This window comes from Oreochromis niloticus, linkage group LG20 (genome assembly GCF_001858045.2).
Source record: "Oreochromis niloticus isolate F11D_XX linkage group LG20, O_niloticus_UMD_NMBU, whole genome shotgun sequence".
NCBI classification, from domain to species: Eukaryota; Metazoa; Chordata; class Actinopteri; order Cichliformes; family Cichlidae; genus Oreochromis; species Oreochromis niloticus.
In genome coordinates this window covers 25892417-25914246 of record NC_031984.2, presented here as the reverse complement: position 1 = coordinate 25914246, position 21830 = coordinate 25892417, and the positions used below count along the sequence as shown (strand labels likewise).

The window sequence follows — 21830 nt, the reverse complement described above, 5'->3', positions numbered from 1 at the left end:
TTGGGACTTGTGGAATTTCTGGAATTCTGACACATGACAGCCGGCTGAAGCCCAGAAGAGGTGAAGATGTGATGACTACGACCCACTCACAGTGTGATCCTGGCTATCAGCTCCAGTCAATGCTGTGTAGGACACGTGATACTGGAGGACATGAGCATTGGGAGGTACCCAACTGATCACCATGCTGACGGCAGTCTCATCAGAAAGCGTGAGGCTGGTTGGGCCTCCACCAGAGCCTGCAGCAACATCATAGAAGAGATAAAGTACCACAGCTAACGACACTTAACACTCACTTTGCTCCTTTATAGGAGGAAATTATTTTGGCAGCAGAGCAAAGTGTTTTTTTAGAAAATAAATGTCAAGTATAACAGAGAATTTGATACTTTGATTTGATACTTTAACCTCACTACATTTATTTCATAGCTCGGAGTTCTAGTTACTCAAAGATGAGAATTTAGATGTGAAATTTAACCTTTAAGTGACTAGTACTTTGAGAACTGCCATCAATTACACAATGAAGTTCATTGACGTACAGGTTATTGTATTAGTAATGCTATATTGTACATAGAGACAGAATATGACATGAAGGGCTACTGACCACAGAAAAGTCAAAGGTAACTGGGCCTATAGCCTAACGGGAGAGAAACAAGCTTTCTGCGATTCTATCTGTGTTTTTGTGGTAATCTTGGATATCTTAGGTTGTCTCATTACTGTCATATATGTCCTATCATTAAAACACTGGCTTCTAACAACTAACAGTGTCTCGAAAATAATTGAATAAATTAAGAAATAATATGGCTGCATGACTCAAATGCACGACTTGTAACTTGTGTATTTTTTAGGCTGAACACTGCTGCTAATGTGACTTAGGTAAATGGTTTCAGGCTCTCCCCTCCTGAGTTTGAGAAACGTTCAGGATCAGAAAATGTGTGACTCACAGGTGCTGTAGCATACGGCCACAGCTTCACTCTGAGCTCCATCTCCATAGAGTGCAGACAGTGATATCTGATGCTCCTTAAGACACAGGACAACAGTTTATTGAGACATTGTATTTTTTACTTCATAATATGTACTCCAACAATCCAATAGTTCTTCCCCACCTGTCTCAGGTCGCCTCCACTTAGTGAGGTAAGAAACATCATCATCATCTGCAGCTTCCCAGCGCACCGTGATGTCACTGTCTGAGAAATTAGTTACCCTAAGGTCAGAAGGAGGAGGCACCTTCACTAGAAGAAAAGAATAATGTGTATGGGAATTTTTTAAAAATGAGAAAGCTACATTTTGACATCTTTCATTATTAATAACATTTACAGTACTGTGCAAAAGTCGTGAGCCACACGCTGAAGTATTTCTTTGGACATTATCTGGTTTTTCCACTCCTTTTTAGTCCAGTTCTTGTACCTGACCATTTTCTGAGTAATGTTTTTTGTTTGTTTGTTTTTTGTTTGTGTAAACACTTGGCACTGACCATTGTTGGAGAATTAAAAAGCACCTAAGTCAAGGAATGTGTGTGCACATAACAGAAAACTTGGGAAAGAACCAATTTTAAATCTTTAAGCACTTTGTTACTAGCAGCCTGTCACAAAAACACATTTTGTATAGTGTTTTTTTTGTTTTGTTTTTACATCTTGTGAATAAAATGTATACAAATGTGTGTGATTAATCACAATGTGTTAGTGTGTAATCACCCTGAGACATGCATGCCTGTCTGCTAGCGTCAGATCTAAAGCCATTTCTGATTTGGAGATGCAGGCTGCAGATTCTGTCCAGATTATCCCAGCTCTGGTCACTAAACATCCAGTCTTCACTTATCAAATGTGTAAAATTCAAGACTGGTCCCAACAAGGCAAAAACTGCATAGCCACACAAGTCCCAGCGTTTCCCGCAGCAGCAGCAGCAGTGAAAAGAAAGTGGATAAAGGATGAATGAGTCTGTGCTTATCGAGTCTCCGCTCTCCCCCAAGCTGGCGTTGTTGTTGGTAGCCATGACAACGGAGATAGTCCCAGCTTTATAAATAAAGGCCCCAACACCCCCAAAAAAAGAAAAACAGAAAAGCAAAAAAAAGGTCGGGATTCCCTGCGCAGACCAGGAATCCCCCTAGCAGACCGAAGCTCCAGACAGGAGTCGGCATGAGTGATTGAGTGAGAATCGAACCAAGGACTGTGTGTGCTTCAAGCTGCCAGGGGCCGGCGACAAGTGCTCTGCGCCACCTGCCGGGCCGTGGAATTCGTGCAAATTTGATATATTTGACTTCTCTGAAGACAAATTATTTTTGAAAAGGAAAAATAATAATTTTAATGTAAGGCAAAACATGTATGGTGCTCGGTAAAGATGACACGCCGACTCACTTCTTCTTTTTTTGTTTTGTTTTGTTTTTTTTTTGTTTGAGAAAGTTTGTTTTCAACTTAGACCATTGTCAGTGACGTCATTCTACGCGACTACCACAGGTAAGGAAAAGCCTGAATCTGTAGATCTTTTTCTTTTAATTTTGTTGTCTAAAACAGAAAAATCCCGAAACAGTCAGCTCACAAAGTTGCAGGTTGGTGGGAATTTGGCAGAACAGCCAATGACTTAAAGCATTTAGGTGCATATATCTTGCCACAAGACATGTGTGCTAAGCTAGCTAAATTAGTTTGTGTTAGCGAATCAAGTTCAAGCTCCTCACATATCATCATCCAGGGTACAGTCATATGCTGATGAGGAGATCCCATGCAGGCAACATTAAGGCAGTGTAACAAGTTAAATATGCACTAATTTTAAGCTATTTCCTAATATCTAACCATTATGATAAATGTTTGCCTGCAACTGACACAGCCAACACAGATGTCATTGAAAAAAACAAAAGCCTGTGATAACATGTTTTTGTTTTTCTAGAATTTTTTTTCTAGAATTTTTTTTTTTCTGCTCTTGCTCTTGACGAAGGCAGTCGCATTTTTCTCCTCTCCTTCTCCTCTCCCTTAGCTTCCCTGCTTAGCCTCTTATGTCCTTGTCTAGTCTCGTGTTTTTTGTATTACTTTTCCCTGGAACAATCTCTCACAGTCTGTTTTCTAAAACCTAAAAGAGGAATTATGGATTTGATCAACTGGTCTCTGAATGCAATTGACACCCCTTTCTCAATGAGAAGTCTGGGCTCAGGTGAGCCTGACTGCTGAAGATTTCTACCTATTCGGAACCATGATAACAGGGTTCTGGCTGATCGGAGCTGGCTTGGCCCTGGCTTATCGAAGAATTAAGAAAGCGGAACCGGCTGTTCAAACCTCCACAAGGCTGCCCGCTGGAATTGAAACGATGGGACGAGGCGTGAGTTTCTCAAATGGGCTCATTGAGTGCAGCACGGATAAGATCTTGGAAAGGCTACGGCTGCTGTGAATACTCAGAATAAGATCTCTGAGTGCAGACTGGATTACATCTCGGAAGGGCTCGCTCGGCATAACATCTCTGAGCGTAAATTGGATGACATCTCGGGGAGGCACACTGTCGTGAGTTTTTCAGAATCGGCTCCTTGAGCACAAGAATGACAACATCACAGAATGCAAGTATGGCGAAGCTCGCGGCTCTCCATCGGGAGATTGAGAGACCAGTGTTGGACTGTAGAACTGCTTTGAAATTCATATAAGCTGTTCGCACTAAAGTAAAAAGCACCATCACTTCATGCGGATACCTTCTCGGCGCCAGCTGCGGTTGCAAGGCTGGAGCTGTGCAACAACACCCTGATTACAGACTGTGTTTAGTCTGTTCCTTCCTATTCTATGCAAGGCCACCTGGGTTGGCTGGAAGACTGTTTACTTAGCCTGGCAGGGCGAAGGACACTGTCTCAGCTGAACTCTGGACACGCACACACATACATATACACTGATATGCACACACTCATCCCCCCTCCCTTTCCAAACGCCTTCGACGCTTATTCCCTTCCGATGCTGACGGTGGATCATGGAGACCAGCGCATAGGCTGCAGGCCCGGATGTACTGTCTAAATCGGCTGTCTCTCACCCTTTACCCGCCCCTGTTGCTTGTCATGTGTTTCTTTGGTGTATTAAGAGTTTTTTCATGTGCTATGTGCAGAGGTGTTTTTTTCTGTTCTCAAACTGATCTCCCTGTTGGAGCTCAGTCTGGGGGGAGTTATTTTTTTCTCCTTATCTTTCCTCGTGTGGTGCTTTTTCCATGTTATACCCCTCTGACCTGTCTTCCCCATGTGATGTTTTGTGTAATGTATGTATGGTCGGAGGGTGAGATGGCGCCGCCATTGCGTGCAATAGGTCGGCAGCCTTATGAAATTTCCCCCTTGTGGGACTAATAAAGGTATATCAAATCAAATCAAATCAAATAGAAGAAGCACATTTTAAAAAGCCAGTAGGAATAAATCTTTGTTGTTACTGCATGATTAGAATGAAGTAACAACAAGTCTGGCTGGAATAAGAAGTGGTAATCTGTGTACTGTGCTGGTGATCTGCATAATTCACCTTAGATGGTCATCTGTTTGGATGGCTGAAGTGGGCTAACGACACAGCTAATTTCATCAGGCTGCTAATGAAACATCTAAAATGATAGATGGTTAACTACACAAGGGAAGCAAGAGCATTACAATCACTTGATTTAATGAAAGATTTTCCCCAAAACTTTTGATCCAAATGAGCAAAGTACTGCAACCATCTGAACCTTCTAGGTGTTACATGTTACAGTGTTGCACTCTGGCCAGCTTTAAAAATGGAAAAGTCTTTGTGTGGTTTACTGGGTTCTGTAAATGAGGCTCCTTTCATTTGTGAGACTGTTGTTCTTCTCTTCCCTTTTGTCCACCCTTACAAGGTGAAGGTGCTGCCCACCCATGATGCCAGCAAGGTGCGTGCAAGTGGATCCGGCCTTAAAATCACTGGAGTGCCCAGCTCTCTGCCAGTGAAGTTCAACATTGATGCCAAAGATGCAGGTGAGGGACTGCTGGCAGTGCAGATCACTGTGAGCGCATGAACGTGGACCGCACAATAATGTAACCAAAGTGTTGATATTTAGGTAACAGTTTTTGTTTTCTCCTGAAGGACCCAGACGGGAAGCCCAAGAAGCAAATATCTGTGACAACCATGATGGGACCTACCTGGTGTCTTATGTGCCAGACATGACTGACAGATACACCACACTCATTAAGTACGGAGGAGACGAGATCCCTTATTCACCCTACTGAATCAGGGCTCTGCCCACCCGAGATGCCAGCAAGTGCACTGTCACTGAATGTTGCGCACAGCTGCTCTTTTCTGCTCCGCGCTGCACGTGCTCATGAAGGCACTGGGTAAGATTTCAAGAGTGATGTCAGCTTGAGTCTCACATATGCTGGGAGTCAAAGAGGACAAAGAAGAAAATGTGACTCATTGCATGCACTGCCACAATTTTTATGTTGCTTAACTTTATGTTTTCTGCAGTGCCTTTCAAAATTTCTATCAATGAGTACGTTTCAGGATATATAACTTCACTCGTTATCAAATTATCAGTATCTTTGGAAACATTTAATACGTTGTGATGGTTTAAATGCTGAGTCGTTTTCTGTTGTAGAATTGATATTCATAATAATATTTAGACAGCGGCACTATAGGTGTTTGCAGTTTTTGCAGTTTTACAAGCCCTCACGGTAAAAATATGGAATTAAATGTCACTAATGGGCTCTTCTCAAAAAACATCAGCGTCTGTGTCACACTGATTTTGATGAACTGACTTATTTTATTGTAATCAAACCTATTTTGATATTGTTGTCTTGTTTTTCCTTTAGCGAGGTGGTTTCCTTCCAATTGAAGCAGGACCAGTACGTCTGCCAGCTCCAGATAGAGCTCCCGTGACCAGGAAGACCTCAGCATTCGCCAATTCCTGCTGAATTACCGCAAACAGAAAGAACTGACAGAGGGCATTGGAATAGAGGATGATTATAACACTGAAGACCGAGGTAATAGGTCTGTCTAAGGGCCAGTGGAATATAAGCTATAGGCTGTAGTGGTGGTTATATTAGATTCAGAGTGTAGAGGAGATGGATCATTGTAATTAAGAGTCATAGAAATCTGAACCTCGCTGCTAAACTGGTGGTCTAACTGTACATGTGCTCCATTGCAGAGGTCCTTCCCCTTGAGTGTAAGGATGTGTAAGATATTGATAGTCCTGATGTGAAAGCAGAGCTTCCCTCCCACCTCAGCATCACTAAGGATGTTATGGAGCGCTGCATTCATCTGCTGTCTGATCCCAGCCTCAGGCTCCGACTCAAGGTAGTTTTATGTAGAGTCAACTGTTGGACTAGTAACAAAAATAATCATTCTTGTGAGGGTAGGACCGCCAGCGTTGGTACAATTCATCCTGTCAGAACTGTGTGGATGACTGTTCACTGGTGTAATGCTCATCAAGGAAAAGCATTCAGTCTGGTCCAGGAGTGAAACAGAAATAAGTCTGTGCTGAAGTCGTGCCTGCTCAGGAGTTTGGGCTCTCAATGAAGACCTCGATAATTAGTTTCAGCTCACATATAATCAGGATCAAAACAGAGATAATTGTTAGGTGTGTTGTGCGTCTTTGTCTCTAGGTACGGACGTGCTGGAGTTGTGCCTTCAGGTGCTGAGTGAGAGGGAAAATGAACTGCTGCCTATGGCTCATCGCTGCTGGCCAGCACTCCTGCAGACACTCACAGCCGATGACCCATTAGCAGTCCTCAGAGCCTTCAGGGTAAGTAAAACAAACCTCTCTTTTCATTACGTGAGTCAAAATTATTCAAGTCGTCTTTAGTTTTAAACTCTTAGTAGTGAAAGAATGAAAGATGGTGCCCAACAACAGTCTTATTTCATTCAGAAATAGTTCTATTATTTTCTTCTTTGGGTTGTAATGTGAAGACTCTTTAAACTAACATTTCTTCTATCAGCACAGAAAAATCACTGTGGATGCCTTCTTAGAGGCTGCTTTTCAAACTGTCTCAGAGAATCACAAAGTAGGACTTTGGGATAAATGAAGCTGATAGTGTTTTGTGATCTTTGGTGCAAGTGTCCGCTGATTCAACTTGTGGGTGTAAATTAGGCTACTCGTCAGCTCCTGTCATCAGCTGGAATATTTTTAAATTTGTTATTCATATTTTTGTTGATGAGCTGACAAATACAGACACGTTAAGTCTGTAAACAGTTATTTATTCACTCAGAGCTGCTGCTGGGAAATTGTTTCATCAGCTTTTGGATATATACGAGTTTTGTAAATACTACAATTCATCCATGAGTACACAACGGGAAGGTTTTATTGAATTTTGACAGCTTGCTGCTTTTGTACAGGGAGTGCAGAATTATTAGGCAAATGAGTATTTTGTCCACATCATCCTCTTCATGCATGTTGTCTTACTCCAAGCTGTATAGGCTCGAAAGCCTACTACCAATTAAGCATATTAGGTGATGTGCATCTTTGTAATGAGAAGGGGTGTGGTCTAATGACATCAACACCCTATATCAGGTGTGCATAATTATTAGGCAACTTTCTTTCCTTTGGCAAAATGGGTCAAAAGAAGGACTTGACAGGCTCAGAAAAGTCAAAAATAGTGAGATATCTTGCAGAGGGATGCAGCAGTCTTAAAATTGCAAAGCTTCTGAAGCGTGATCATCGAACAATCAAGCGTTTCATTCAAAATAGTCAACAGGGTGGCAAGAAGCGTGTGGAAAAACCAAGGTGCAAAATAACTGCCCATGAACTGAGAAAAGTCAAGCGTGCAGCTGCCAAGATGCCACTTGCCACCAGTTTGGCCATATTTCAGAGCTGCAACATCACTGGAGTGCCCAAAAGCACAAGGTGTGCAATACTCAGAGACATGGCCAAGGTAAGAAAGGCTGAAAGACGACCACCACTGAACAAGACACACAAGCTGAAACGTCAAGACTGGGCCAAGAAATATCTCAAGACTGATTTTTCTAAGGTTTTATGGACTGATGAAATGAGAGTGAGTCTTGATGGGCCAGATGGATGGGCCCGTGGCTGGATTGGTAAAGGGCAGAGAGCTCCAGTCCGACTCAGACGCCAGCAAGGTGGAGGTGGAGTACTGGTTTGGGCTGGTATCATCAAAGATGAGCTTGTGGGGCCTTTTCGGGTTGAGGATGGAGTCAAGCTCAACTCCCAGTCCTACTGCCAGTTTCTGGAAGACACCTTCTTCAAGCAGTGGTACAGGAAGAAGTCTGCATCCTTCAAGAAAAACATGATTTTCATGCAGGACAATGCTCCATCACACGCGTCCAAGTACTCCACAGCGTGGCTGGCGAGAAAGGGTATAAAAGAAGAAAAACTAATGACATGGCCTCCTTGTTCACCTGATCTGAACCCCATTGAGAACCTGTGGTCCATCATCAAATGTGAGATTTACAAGGAGGGAAAACAGTACACCTCTCTGAACAGTGTCTGGGAGGCTGTGGTTGCTGCTGCACGCAATGTTGATGGTGAACAGATCAAAACACTGACAGAATCCATGGATGGCAGGCTTTTGAGTGTCCTTGCAAAGAAAGGTGGCTATATTGGTCGCTGATTTGTTTTTGTTTTGTTTTTGAATGTCAGAAATGTATATTTGTGAATGTGGAGATGTTATATTGGTTTTACTGGTAAAAATAAATAATTGAAATGGGTATATATTTGTTTTTTGTTAAGTTGCCTAATAATTATGCACAGTAATAGTCACCTGCACACACAGATATCCCCCTAAAATAGCTAAAACTAAAAACTACTTCCAAAAACATTCAGCTTTGATATTAATGAGTTTTTTGGGGTCATTGAGAACATGGTTGTTGTTCAATAATAAAATTATTCCTCAAAAATACAACTTGCCTAATAATTCTGCACTCCCTGTAAATGTGTCGCAGCCCCTGGCGTGCACACTCACAACGGCTGAGCATAAATGGAGACATGTGCGGACGTATTTTACCTCCACAAACACCCGAGACGCAGTTTGCGATACATGTGGCAAGACAGTGAGGTGTTGTGGCAAAAGCACTAACCTCGTCAAACACCTCAGAGTAAATCAGATCACAGAATATGACGAGCTTATGTTGAGGCAAACTGAAGAGGAGGAGGACGGGGACAGGTGCTGCTAGGGCGAGACAGACGTCTCTCATGGAGTCCTTTAGTGCTGCAGGCAGGCAACATGTTCAAATAGCGCACTTCAGTTTTATTTCTATATGATGAATTCTGCATTAGTAAGTGATAAGAACAAGTAATCTGATGTCCTGTAATCATGATGACACTACAATAAAAAAATACAATAAATAAAATACGTTATTGTACAAAGTATCGGTATCGGATCAGTATCGTCGATACCACCCTGAGCTTTACTTGGTATCGGATCGGAAAGGAAATCAGTGGTATCGCACATCACTAGTATGAAGCAGTCACATGTCTGAGCTCGTGAGTTTATAGCCGGGTCTAACCCACCTCTTCTCCTTTCTGCCTCAGGGCTGCCGTGCAGGTCACCTACAGCTCCACCAGTCACACGTCTGTACGATCAGGGGAGCCCACTGGAGACAAGTCCACAGGAAGCATGTGGAAGATGATTCTGGTGCTGCTGCCTTTAGCTGTGTTATCAGCTGTGTGCTACTACGCCTACGCCTACATCGTGTGATGAACAGTGGAAGGATTGTTCCATCGATGTCACATCGAGATTCTTTTTTTGTGCTTCACCACTTTTTACTTGGACTCTGCTACAGTAGCTTCACATTCTGCTGTCCAACTTTAAAGCCAAAGCTTCTAGTGACCAGCCAGTTTTGAGTTTTTACAACTGTAATACTGTCGATTATGTTATTGTTAATACAGGAAAAAAGTGGGACTGTCAGGTAATATCTGTGCTGACCTTGCAGTTGCAGTTATTATTACTCTGTAGCTGTACTCTATAGTTATTACTCTGCTAGAATCATTTTACTGTTGAAAATAATACTTATTTATCTGTTACTGGCCTTTGGTGCAGCTCCCCACTTCATCTTCTGTCTGAAACAACTGTTTTAACTCCTCTAACATTAAAGCCATCCATGTATCCTTTTTCTTATCTAATTCAGGGTCAAATGTAATTGTTGAATGACAGTTTTAAGCAGTGTCCTTTTTTATTATTTTCTATTTACCCGAGTTTTGAGATGTACTTAATCATGTGGCACCAGAGAAAGAAAACCGAAGAAGATTCAAAACACTGGACTCACACTGAGTCGTTGTGTCGACAGTGACAGTAGACAAGTTGATTACAGCGCTGTGTAACAAGTTTACACCTGCCTCTGTCCAGTTTATCCAAACCTGCTACATAGGATTTAAAATGTTACTTTAAATCTAAAATGCTGTCTTCCTGCTGTTCTGTAAAGTATCACTCCTAAACAGTGTGTGCGTCAGTGTAACAGTGTGTAATAATAATAATAATAATAATAATGATAATAATACAGTTTCTTAGTCACTGTAAAGCAGAAAGAATTAAACTCTTAATAAAATGTGACTGACAAGAAATGTAATGAGGCAAATTGTTAAAGGTATTTTTTGTAAAAATAAAAAAAAATCAGAAAATGTAATGAAGACATTTTACAAGAAACCGTATGTCTGAATATCTGACATCATTTTTGTTGCTATCTTGATAGACCACTTCTTAGTGATCTAATGTTTCCATGTTCTTCTGGCTAGAAACAGCAGCAGGCTAAGAATGACAGTAACATGGATTCTGTGTTATGGTCAGTGAGCTGGACTGTTACTGGAATGTCTCAGCAGATGGGATGCTGCGCTGACACACTGACCATGATGTGGTTTAAAGTACTGTGTGCCAGCACACCCTGCTTGGGCCCTTCTGGATCTGAAAATGAAGCCAAATGAAGAAATGCCAAAAAACTGTAGGACCTCTAAGTGCTGCTCCAGGCCGCGTGTAAAACGTCCGGCTGTATAGCATAAAAAGCATGTTTGCAGATTGTTACGGGTCCGAAATTGAGGACGAGAGTAAAACAATGATGGTCCAGAAGAGGTCGGTCAAACAATTGATTTTTAATGAATACACGCAGCGTGGGGAGACGTACACTGGAAACCATCAGTTGTAAATCCCCGTTCAAAAATACACTTCAGATTGCTTTTATACCATCAGGGTATTATAACGCCCCCTCTTGCGTTTACAAGCACATTATTTGCATCTTAAGAACATTGTTTGCCTCCTCTACAGATAATGATCTATTCTAAGAGATAAATGCAGACACAGAAGTTCCCCTTTCTGGCATCCTCTTCCAAATATGGTGATGAGGTCAGGCCTTTGAGGTCCCCATAGACTTGTCCTCCTTCTGTCACCTGTTGCTAGGCAAACTCAAATGCAACAAGAAGCTGAATACCTTCAGGCCTTTGCTCAGCTACTATTTTACTGTAACAATATACTCAGCATATAAGCTTTTAAGATTATAGATTTAACTCAACGATTTAAGTGGTTGTAACTGCACCTGTAATAAACATGTTAATATGTGATTATGATAACCCCTGTAATACAAATTATAACATAATGCCAGCAACTTCAATAAATGCTTGGATGAAATGATAATTAATGCAATGATAAAGATGATGGTTATGTAAAATAATCCCTGTAATTCCACAATTCCCTCTCTTGACGTCTTCCAAAGACGTCACTACACCGTTTTCTTGTGTCACTCTTCGACCCACTCTGTCACCTCTGGATCCATTAATGGCATCATGGGCCCCGAAACCACCATTCCCAGGTCCACTGCCTTCGCTCTGACCCTCTCTAGCCGTCCCCTGACTCAGCAAATCAGACGATAACCTCATGTCATCTAGGTGGTCCAGTAATAAAACACCAGCTCCCACTTGAAAACACTTCATGCTTAAATGGTCTCTGCTCCTTTTCTTGGTCCCTCTCTAGTGGAAATCTTCTCCTGTAAGGGATAGAAAACAAACAGCCTCTCTCTGCTACACCTCACTAATCTACTGTGTTCATCTAATGTTCCTTTAATTATTCAAACTTGGTTCACAATATCATGTTCTAGGCTTTATCCTTTATATTAACTTTACTTAATCTCAATGCTCTTTATGTGTGTGAGCAACGCTTTTAGTTCTATTAAACACACCCCGGGTAAAATATACACCATCCCCATGTCAGCCTAAATCTGCGCTAGAAAGCACGCTTCAAAATTTTCTATCAGGATTTACGCCTCTTTTTGCTTCAAGCATATACATAACATGCAAAAATTACTGTTAATGCCAGTTAGACAAGTTTCCATTATCTACAACATTTTGTTTCACCCGCCTCACTAGTTGCTAAGCAGAAATAAAGCAACATGTGTTCCACCTTTACCCTATAAAATAAATCTCTGTCATGTTTGTGTCTGTAAGCATGTTTTGCATTCATTCATTACACTCCACGCCATCCCTGCAAGTTAGGAGCTGTACAGTTAAAAGCTACATCAAGTCCGGGCCTTTGGCCTCGCCTATGTTTAAATCATGTGTGTTTGTAAGCGTGAATGCTGTTTATCCTTCTGTTGCTCCAAGTCCCCCGCAATATATCGACTGAGACATCGCGCTCGTCGAAGCTTATGACCTTAACTGGACCCAACATCAACTCTGTTAATGAGCACGATTGCAATGTGTAAGAAAAAATCATTTCTACATATATAATCTCCAATATTACTCATTTGAGTCAGCGACACTTTTAACACTCTCTTAAGAAGCTCTCTCCTCTACCCTAGAAAGAAATCTATGTCATATCTGTGTGTGTAAGCCTGCATTACAACCACTTATTCTAGAAATAAAAAGAAATCAAACATTTTCTACTCCTAAAATCTTCACTAGTTTTCCCCAAAGCATATCTTTTATTCAAAAATGTCCCACAATTTCCCTTTAAATTTGGTGTACAACTTCTCATGAACACCGGCATTTTATCTTCTAAACAGGATTCAGTTCATTTTACTTTAAAAATAACTTTATTTAAAAATAACAATTTCTGCCTCAGTTTTACCATATCTAAATTATCAAAAACCCCAAAAGTCATAAAATGATCCTAGAACCCATTTCAAATTACCCCTTAAATTCCCCCTTTATATTTGGACACACCAGATGTGTCCAAATAAATAAAAACTCAAAAACTCAAAATGCATCACCCGGGCTTAAGAAATTAAAGGAAAAAGGTTAGTCATATCATCTCTCAGAACAGCTCAGCAATCCTCCTCTCTGCTCCGGCCCTGAAAACCTGTGTTTAAGGAATAAAATCAATTTAATCATAATGATTTGACATCATTATGTCAAATCTTCTCGAACTCCTTGCTCCATCGAACTCTGGATCCTTGGAATTTCCTGGAAACAACACCTATACTTTACATTTCATACTCAACTCTCCCCCTTTATGATCCAATCTGTGTTATAACAAAAACTAAACTTAAAACAGAACAGTCATCAATCATGTGTTTCTTCAGTTAATGGTAACATGAGTTATATCAAAAAATGTTTCCCTTTTAGCATTTAGCATTTTATAATGTAATAACATAATCCAACCCCAGTAAAGAAAACAAAAATTCCCTCCAAGCAAACTTCAGCATCCCCAGAATTAAGTCTTCCACTCCTCCTGTTTGCCAACATTTTATTCATCCCCACCTTGGTCCAGTCACACACTCACTCACATGCATTCACACATCATATTTCCAATATTCGAGACTCCCGCACGAATAATCAGATTCTCCACATCAGCAAAATGAGATCATTCATTTGTTTTATTTTGTTTTCTCTTTTTAAGAAACTAGTTCTTTATGCTTTTGTCTGGATTGGCTCGCTACAATCCTTTTAGACAGGGACTTTCAATCTGATCAGGTCCCCACAGGTAGCCTTCCTCAGCCAGTTATAATCTGGAAAGGTCACCTCATATTTGTTTGTCCGGAAATTTTGTCAGCGCTGTTAGTTCACTTTCTTCCAGGCCTGCTTCAGAACAAAAATGAGAAAGAAAGAGAGAGCTGATTATTAGCTCATCAAAGTACAAAACAAAATCACCTGACAGGTTCTTTAAGTGCACTGTTACAAAAACTATGGGCCCTTTTAGATATGTCCATGTTTATCAAAACTCCCTCTATTAAAATGAAAAACAACAGCCCCAAAAAATCTTAAACAATCTTAAATTTCACCCATTCAATGCACTGAAAACCTTGTCAAAAGCTGCACCGTTTTACACACAACCATGTCCCCTTAGACACTTCACCATACTTAGATTCAGCCTAAAATATAAACACGTTATAACAATGTGTCAACACTAAATTATAAATTTCTTGTCCAAATCTGCACCTCTGAACAGTCTACTTTGCTTCCCTTCCTTAAGGCCTCAATCACACACACACACAGGAAGCTCCTCTGTCGTCACTCACTCCAGCTAATTTACATACTGAATCATATCTCCACAAGTTAACTTGGCAAGAGAAATACATGTTTAAACCTTATCACATTATTGAATTACTTTCATTTTCTTTCTATACTAATCACTTGCTTTGATCAATCAGTGCAAGAGCACTCCTAAGTCACCCTTTTAAACTACTTTAATCACTTCTCTGCTGCCCTCAGGTGAATGTATGGCTATTCACCCTATGCAGCGAGCTTAACATAAGAGGAGACGGTTCCAGGAACGACAGGACACATGGCTTTGTCTTTTTGTCTTTAACTGAAGACCGTTTTTTCCTCTTTTAATTTGTAAGAAGATTATGGTTCAACAAACTCCCCAACGATGTAAACTGGGCTTAAAGTTGTGCAGGTTGTTTTCTGCTCCATGCGTTTTCTCCCACTGCCTGTGCGAACTTTGCCTGCTGCTTATAACACATCACCAAAAGGGGGCAGTGTAGCGCACACTAAACAACCAAAGAAGAAGCCACAAAACTCAAGGGGTAATACTGCCCACTGGTGGGAAAACTGAGAAATGCCCCAGCCAAAGAAACCCAATGAAGCAACAACAGAGGGGCAGAATAACTTCTCTTTTGTTTTTTCCATAACTCACTCCCTTGTCATACAGCTTCTTTTGAGTTATTCCACAACTCTATTTTATCCAAGTGTGTTTTAAGTGTATTTTCTTCAACATTCACACCATTTTAACACTCATGAAATTAGCAAGCTGATTTAATTACATTTGTTTGTGTTCTTAGCCAGGTTTTAATCACTATCTATTCATTAATCTTCATGAGCTTATCTCTGTAAGGTTAGTGCATTTTCTGTTTGTATGTGTGATTTTTATAAATGTTTCTTTGTGATCTTTGTGATCTTGTAAATGTTTCTTTTGCAGTGTTTCAGACTCCTTTTGACAGCGTGTGTTTTCTCTCTTTGGCTCATCACTGGTCATTGTTAATGACATTTCCCCTCCGCCTGTGCCCAGCGGCTTTACCCTTTAAGTCCCGTCTCCTCCAGTGACTCCAAGCTCACTTAGGGACCTAGCGAGCAGTCGTGACTGTGCCTGCCTTAGGTTGTCCCAGGGTTTCGAGGTGGGATCTTACCCGTCATGGGCTATCCAGCCTTCCATGCTCGCCTGATACGGGGGCCAACTGGGCAAGGGTGTTATCAGGTCTAGGGGACACACTGGTTCTGGAAATTAAAGGAGTGTAAACTGCTTTCTTTATTTCATGTGTGTATTAACTTTCCAACAATAATTTCATATGTAACAGTTTGTGTACGTGCGTTTTCAATTCATTAATGTAATTGTTAGTTCATGTATTTATTTCTCCCGGTCTTTCTCTTTTCTAAAACCTGTAATTAGTATAGTTTTATTACTTTTTCTTAAAACATGCATTCGCTTCATCTTCTTAGAATTTAACTCGTCTGTCTATTTCTCTGGGTGCTCCCCTGACATCATCAATCACACACACACCTTCCTGTGACACACAGCAGCACAGTGTTTTCTGTTCCTCTTTCCTGTTTCTACAGATTAATCAAACACTTGTTTTTTCATATTTACAGTCTGCAAACCCTCTTTATTTTATTTTACTTTATTTTTTACCTCTTTACACTTAGATGTATAGCAGGCGGAGGAGTTGTGGAGAGCAGGAAAAAGGGAGACGCAACTTGGCGTCTCCCCGTCCCCCAAGGCAGGGCCGTGGCAGCGAGTCCGTGAGGGAGTCGAACTCGGGACGCTCTGCACCGGAGCGCTCCGTCACACGTCTTACGCCAAGCAACCGGCCAGGGAGAACATGAAAAAAAACGACATTTATCTTCTGTTCTTCAACACATGTTTTTTTGGGGCAGGGCGGGGCGGGGGTTCTCTAAATGAGCTATTAAGTTTCTTGTGCAATATTGTTGCACACAAATTACACATGGAAACCTAGCTAGTTTTCCATTGCCTTTCACAAAATGGGACTGCCAATGTTGGACGGCTTACCAAGCCAAAGCCTTCCTGCTACCAGGAATCCCTGCTTGGAAACCTGCTGGTGGCGCCACTAGCTTTACACCACGCTCTTCAGCCTCAGCTTTTTGGCCTCTTTTCAGCACACCTACCTAGTCCCACTCATCAATGAAGGTAAATACAAGCAGGTCATTCTGAAAAACACACACAGCTTATCATCTTATCCTTCTACAACACCTAAAAGCACTCTGTTCATTTCTTGGCTAGATTAGCCGCTAGCATACACGCTGCTGTGTTAGAGGCTTGTTGCTACCTAGTTAGCCATGCTGCACACCTGTTACTCTGTATTTGTCAATGATTCGGCACTCCTTCGGTTTTGTTATCCATTTTTAGACAGTAATGAGATCATCTGCACACTCCACAGAGCTCCAGAGTTACTGTTCATAGCAAAAGTGTAATGCTGCCCTGTGTGGCTGGATTTTCACCTAAGACTGTGAGTGTGAGTGTGTAATGGATTTCAAAGTGTTTAAGTGTTCAGAGCACTCTACAGCCTGGTAAGGTGGCAAGTTTGAAAAGAGCAGCAGAAGGTATCAGTACTGTAGTGTAACTTGTTCTTTTCCTTTCCTAACAGTGAACAGAGTGCCGATTATTATCGACAGCTACGTCCACCCGGGGTGAAAGTAGTGTGGGAGACCATCAGGACCCAGCTGGGTTTCCTTGGTCCAGAGGTTTGGAGAAACCTCTTCCTTTTCTTTCATCACAGCTGTCCTGTGCCAGATGTTCTGTTGACCCACTGAGAGAGGCGTGTTTGAGAAAGATCAGGAAGACTGAAGCTCATGGTAGGAATGAAGGAGGACCTTGTGAGCTCCACCAGCAGCTCCCTCACAAGGAACTGTTCACAAGTCCACTGCAGGCACGCCCCAGAAGATGGATAAAGGCAGCGTTTCATGAAGACACTGGAACCAATCTATCTTCATAACAGTGAGTTTTATCAACAGGTCATATGCTCTTGAGACATAGTCTGGCGATAGCGATTATACACAAATTGTGGGTGTGTTTAAATTGTAGCAGCTATGTGGTGTAGCTTATAGCAACATGTACTGTGTGCTCTGGATGCTTTGTAGGTGAAAGCAGCATAGTTCACTACAAAAAGCTTTCATGGTCAACATTTCTGCCTCTATAAAGCAAAAATGTATCAGGAATTCATAGATCAAACTTTATGAGTCCCTCGGGTGGGTTCAGCCTATCATGCATTTTAATCTCCTTTCCAATAAACACAGAGTGACATGATTTGAAAGTTGAAATTGTTTCCAATTAACCAACTTGTTTCATTTGAGTTTATCTGATAAAAAAAATGCTGGTAAGTAAGCTTGTTGCAGTATTGGATGTAAATTGTGTATGCTGCTGAAATATCTAACAGACCAAAATATTTTTCAGTGGTGAATGATATTAGGAAAACCCGTAGATCTTGTTTTCTAACTGCATTGTAAGTAGCAGACAATGAGGGATGGCGTTCAGCTGCAGTTAAAGAGGCTAATGTTTACAGCCGTACCCAAGCTGCCCCCTGCCTTTGGCCACACAGCTGTGTAAATACATTTGGCGAGGTGGCTTTTGGTCTGACTGTAGACTGAGTTTAAATGACAGTTGCACTTGCACTGGGTGACTGATCTCCATTTCCTGGACAGTAAAAGCAGGGTTTCCCTTCTTGGAGTTAGTCAAGTCAGATTTTAGGGTAAGTTAAAGAGGTTGTTGTCTATATTATGCTAAATGCTCATGCCTCCATGGATAATGCTGCAGTTTCCCAGACATGGATTAAGCCTAGTGCTAGGCTTAAAGTTGTTTAAATGGAGGTCTTCACTGAATTATTCTTTTAATCTGGGACTAGAAATAACCCATATCTGGGAAACCCTTTGAAAACATCTTTAGTAGGCATTATAAAAAAAAAAAACTTGCTGAAGTGCATTTTTAGAATAATTTGAAACATGAATTCTGTCCATGATTACTTTCAAGCAGACTTGTTCTAAAATTGCAAGGATCATAGTTGCCTCGGTCTGTCATAGCGTTCGATGTCTGTACTTTAGCCCAGACAGATCTGTGTTAAACCACTGTGAGATATTGGTCATCTGTGTGCTTGTGCAAGTGTGTCTGAAACTGGGGGACCTGATCATAAATGTGTGTCTCCATTGAGCTACAAGTGATCAAAGAAAAGTGCTTCAAAGTGTTGGTTCTGGCATATAAATGAGACAGACCCCAGTGAAATTTAACTGGGGTGATGGGTAAAAATGAAATCCTACCCACAGGAAGGCAGCAGCTCTGCTGTCTGTAGAGACAAGGTCAGAGTTTCTGACCGTCAATCATTTAGGGATGAAAAGTAATCTTTGCCTAAATGTAATAGTTGATTGCACTGCAGCACAGCTTTCTTGATGAGGAAGAGCAGCTGTGCTGTGATGTCAGCTTCAGCTGCCCAGCATGCACACCTGAAATGTTGGTGGTTTCAGTTGATGGGAAGAGAAAGCTATATCACTTTCAGCAAAACGAAAGGTGCTCATTGTCGATGTTCTTTGTTTTTGTGTCTTTATGCATATATTTCTATATACCTTCCATGGTTAGACTTTATTGTTTCTCTGATGTTGCTCTGATGGCCGTGACTTTTTTTGATGGCGTCTTTGTTGCTGAATAGGGCTGCCACGATTAGTCGACTATCAAAATCGTCGACGACTGATTTAATAGTCGACGCCTGGTTTGAAGCTTTGTAAGATCACAAAAGACGCAGGAATAAGTAGTAGGATTTAAGAGTGTAATAACGGACTGAAACAGAAGATGGCAGCACTGCATGTACAAGGATGCCAGCTGCCGTTACACTCCGAAGAAGAAGAAGAAGCAGTGTCCCAGAATTCATAGCGGCCCTGCTCAGTTTTCAACAATGGCGGCAGCTAGTTAGTTTTAATATTACTCTTATTAATCTTTCTGGGTCACAAAATAAACGTTTAACATATTTTCAGGCGAGAATGTAGCTGTGTAAACCTCAAATATCTGCTCAGTTTATCAAGACACCGCATATTTGCAAAAGTGCGCCGACGTTTTCGGAGATGTCTGTTACCCACCCGCTCGATAGCAAGCCGGGGGGTTCAATGGTCACTCCAGCCGGCGAGAGCAGCGGACTCCCCGCTTCATCGTTTTCAGACCCCCGCTCTTTCGCTACTCAGGTTAAATATGATATATAAGTCACTTGGATAACTTTAAAAATGTAATTGTTTGCCTATTTTCGGTGTTTTATTTGTTCCGGAGTAAACCGGTTTGGCTGAGATCAAAGTTATTAGATTATTAGATTAATTAAAACTTTATTAATCCATCGGGTGGGTTCCTCCGGGATTGTCACACAGCTGAATAAACGTCAAACAGAAAACTGATCAAACAGAAGTGTGAGACGGTCGATAATTTACGCCAGTGTCCTGTTATATTTTAGATAGCAAGGAGCAGACGGCCCAGTTTATTAAACTCCACAGACACAGCGGTGACGCAAATCTGAAGGCTACCCATTTTTGTTTTCGTTTTACTTTTGCTGATCTGACACCACTTGTGCCAAAAATCCGGACAAATGTCATTTGACCAAGGAGCAAATCTGAGCCAAATAGACTGATCTTTTTTTTTCACGTGGCGTCTCATCAGAGGACACTTTTCCTTTTCCAAGCTCCTGTAGAACTGGCAGAAAAATCCTGGAAGCGCTGTCTGAATTCTGTTTCGAGACATGTAATCACAGACACATATTTCCCTTTTTTAGCAGAAAGGTTGGCCTGTGGATAAGCAGTTCTGATCTCGGACAGTGTGGGGAAGTGCACAACGTTGAAGTTGCGCAGTTGTGTCTTAAAGAGATTGAGCTTCACACAAAATGCTTTCATGTGCGCATAAAGTTGTGGTACAAGCTGCTCTTTCCCTTGTAGGCTCTTGTTCAGGGTGGTTAAATGATCAGTAAGATCAACTAAAAATGCAAGGTCTGCCAACCATAGAGGGTCATTCAGCTCATGAAGAGGTCGGTCCTTCTCTTTCAAAAATGGTCAATTTCTGATCTCAGGGAGTAAAGACGCTTCAGCACGGCACCGCGGCTTAGCCAGCACGTAGAGTAGTAGAGTAGATCCCCATATTCAGCATCCGCATCAGAAAGGAAAGCCTGAAATTCTCCGTGGTACAGTCCACTTGCTCGAATTATGTTGACAGTTTTTACAATAGTGTTCATTACATCTCCAAGATTGACTGTCTTGGCACAAAGGGCTTCTTGGTGAACAGTACGGTGCATTTCAACAGCCTCACCTCCAGCCTCTTTCACCTCAGCGCACATCGTAGACGCCATTCCTTTGTGTGCACCCGCCATAGCTGGAGCCCCGTCTGTTGTATCTTCACACAGCTTGTCCCATTTAAGTCCCATTTTGTCAGTTGAGTCTGACGCAGCTTCAAAAGTATCCATACCTGTTGTTGTGCCTTTTAGACTCTTAAGATCGAGCAGCTCCTCTGTAACTCCACGTCTTGCGAGGAGTTGGGCCACCTCATAGCTGGCTATTGTAGCCTTTTCCTGGACTTTTTGAGCACAAAAAAATACTGTTGCTGACCCTGCAGGACAGCTACCATTTGCTTTACTTTCTGCTCTCGCTCAGCACCAGTGTAGGATGCATAGACCTGATGTTTGGTTTCATAATGATGTCGTACATTACACTCTTTCATAACTGCCACAGTTTCAGTGCAGATCAAACAGACACTTCCCCTTGAATTCTTTGAAGAAATATTCACTCTCCCACCGTGTCTGAAATTTTCTGCACACACTTTCTACCTTTCGCTTCGTTGGTTCTGCCATGTTCAGTAACTTGGGGTAAATTTCTTCTAGGATTGTCCTTTTTGGTGGAGCAACTGCCTTGATCAACAGCAGCTTCCCCTGGTGTTAAAACTAAGAAGTGCATTACACTCAAGCAAAAGTTGAAGTGCGGGCCATATTCTATTCTATTTATAACATTTCTTGCGGGCCAGTTAGAAATGGACCGCGGGCCGTAGTTTGGACACCCCTGCTATAGACATTAGCACACACTCCAGCAGCTTTTCATCCTCTAGAGTCACTTGGATGACACTGAAAACACTACGTCCAGATAAACTCCGTGTATGTAGTGTATTATCTTACAAAAAATACAAACAAATATAAAACAAGTATTTTATTTTCTAAATGTAATGCTTCCTTTTAGGAAGAAGGTGGAGGAGCAGCTCCAGCAGAGCAACACCAGAGGTGTGTGGAGAGGACTGAACACCATCACTGGACGGAGCACTGTGAGCGGAGGGGGTCCAGAGTCTGGAGACCAGGTTCTGGCTAACAGATTGAACCAGTTTTTTAACAGGTTTGATTCAGTAGCCCTTCCCTCCCCCATCCACCAGAGCTCGTCACACCTCTCTGCAACCCCCCACAGCACCGGGGACATGAAATGCACCTCACCTGTCCCCCTTTTCCTTTTCCTTCAACCACTCTACTGGGTCTAAGTCGTCTCCACCTGCTACGGCGGCTGAGATC

General features: G+C 41.8%; 1 long non-coding RNA gene and 1 other non-coding gene across 3 annotated transcripts; both read left to right on the top strand.

The window, feature by feature from the left end:
• The first annotated feature begins 2411 nt into the window (after nucleotides 1-2411).
• Nucleotides 2412-5811, top strand: LOC109196099 (uncharacterized). Of its 2 annotated transcripts, none has more exons than XR_003215418.1 (4): nucleotides 2412-2447; nucleotides 4804-4921; nucleotides 5031-5278; nucleotides 5753-5811. It is a non-coding gene; the product is annotated as an uncharacterized LOC109196099 (transcript). The 2 variants fall into 2 exon arrangements; XR_003215419.1 differs by lacking the exon at nucleotides 2412-2447 and adding an exon at nucleotides 2504-2539.
• Nucleotides 5812-5869: 58 nt separating this feature from the next.
• Nucleotides 5870-10537, top strand: LOC109196200 (uncharacterized). The gene is made up of 4 exons (XR_002057692.2): nucleotides 5870-5923; nucleotides 6088-6236; nucleotides 6545-6684; nucleotides 9427-10537. It is a non-coding gene; the product is annotated as an uncharacterized LOC109196200 (long non-coding RNA).
• The last annotated feature ends 11293 nt before the right edge of the window (nucleotides 10538-21830 follow it).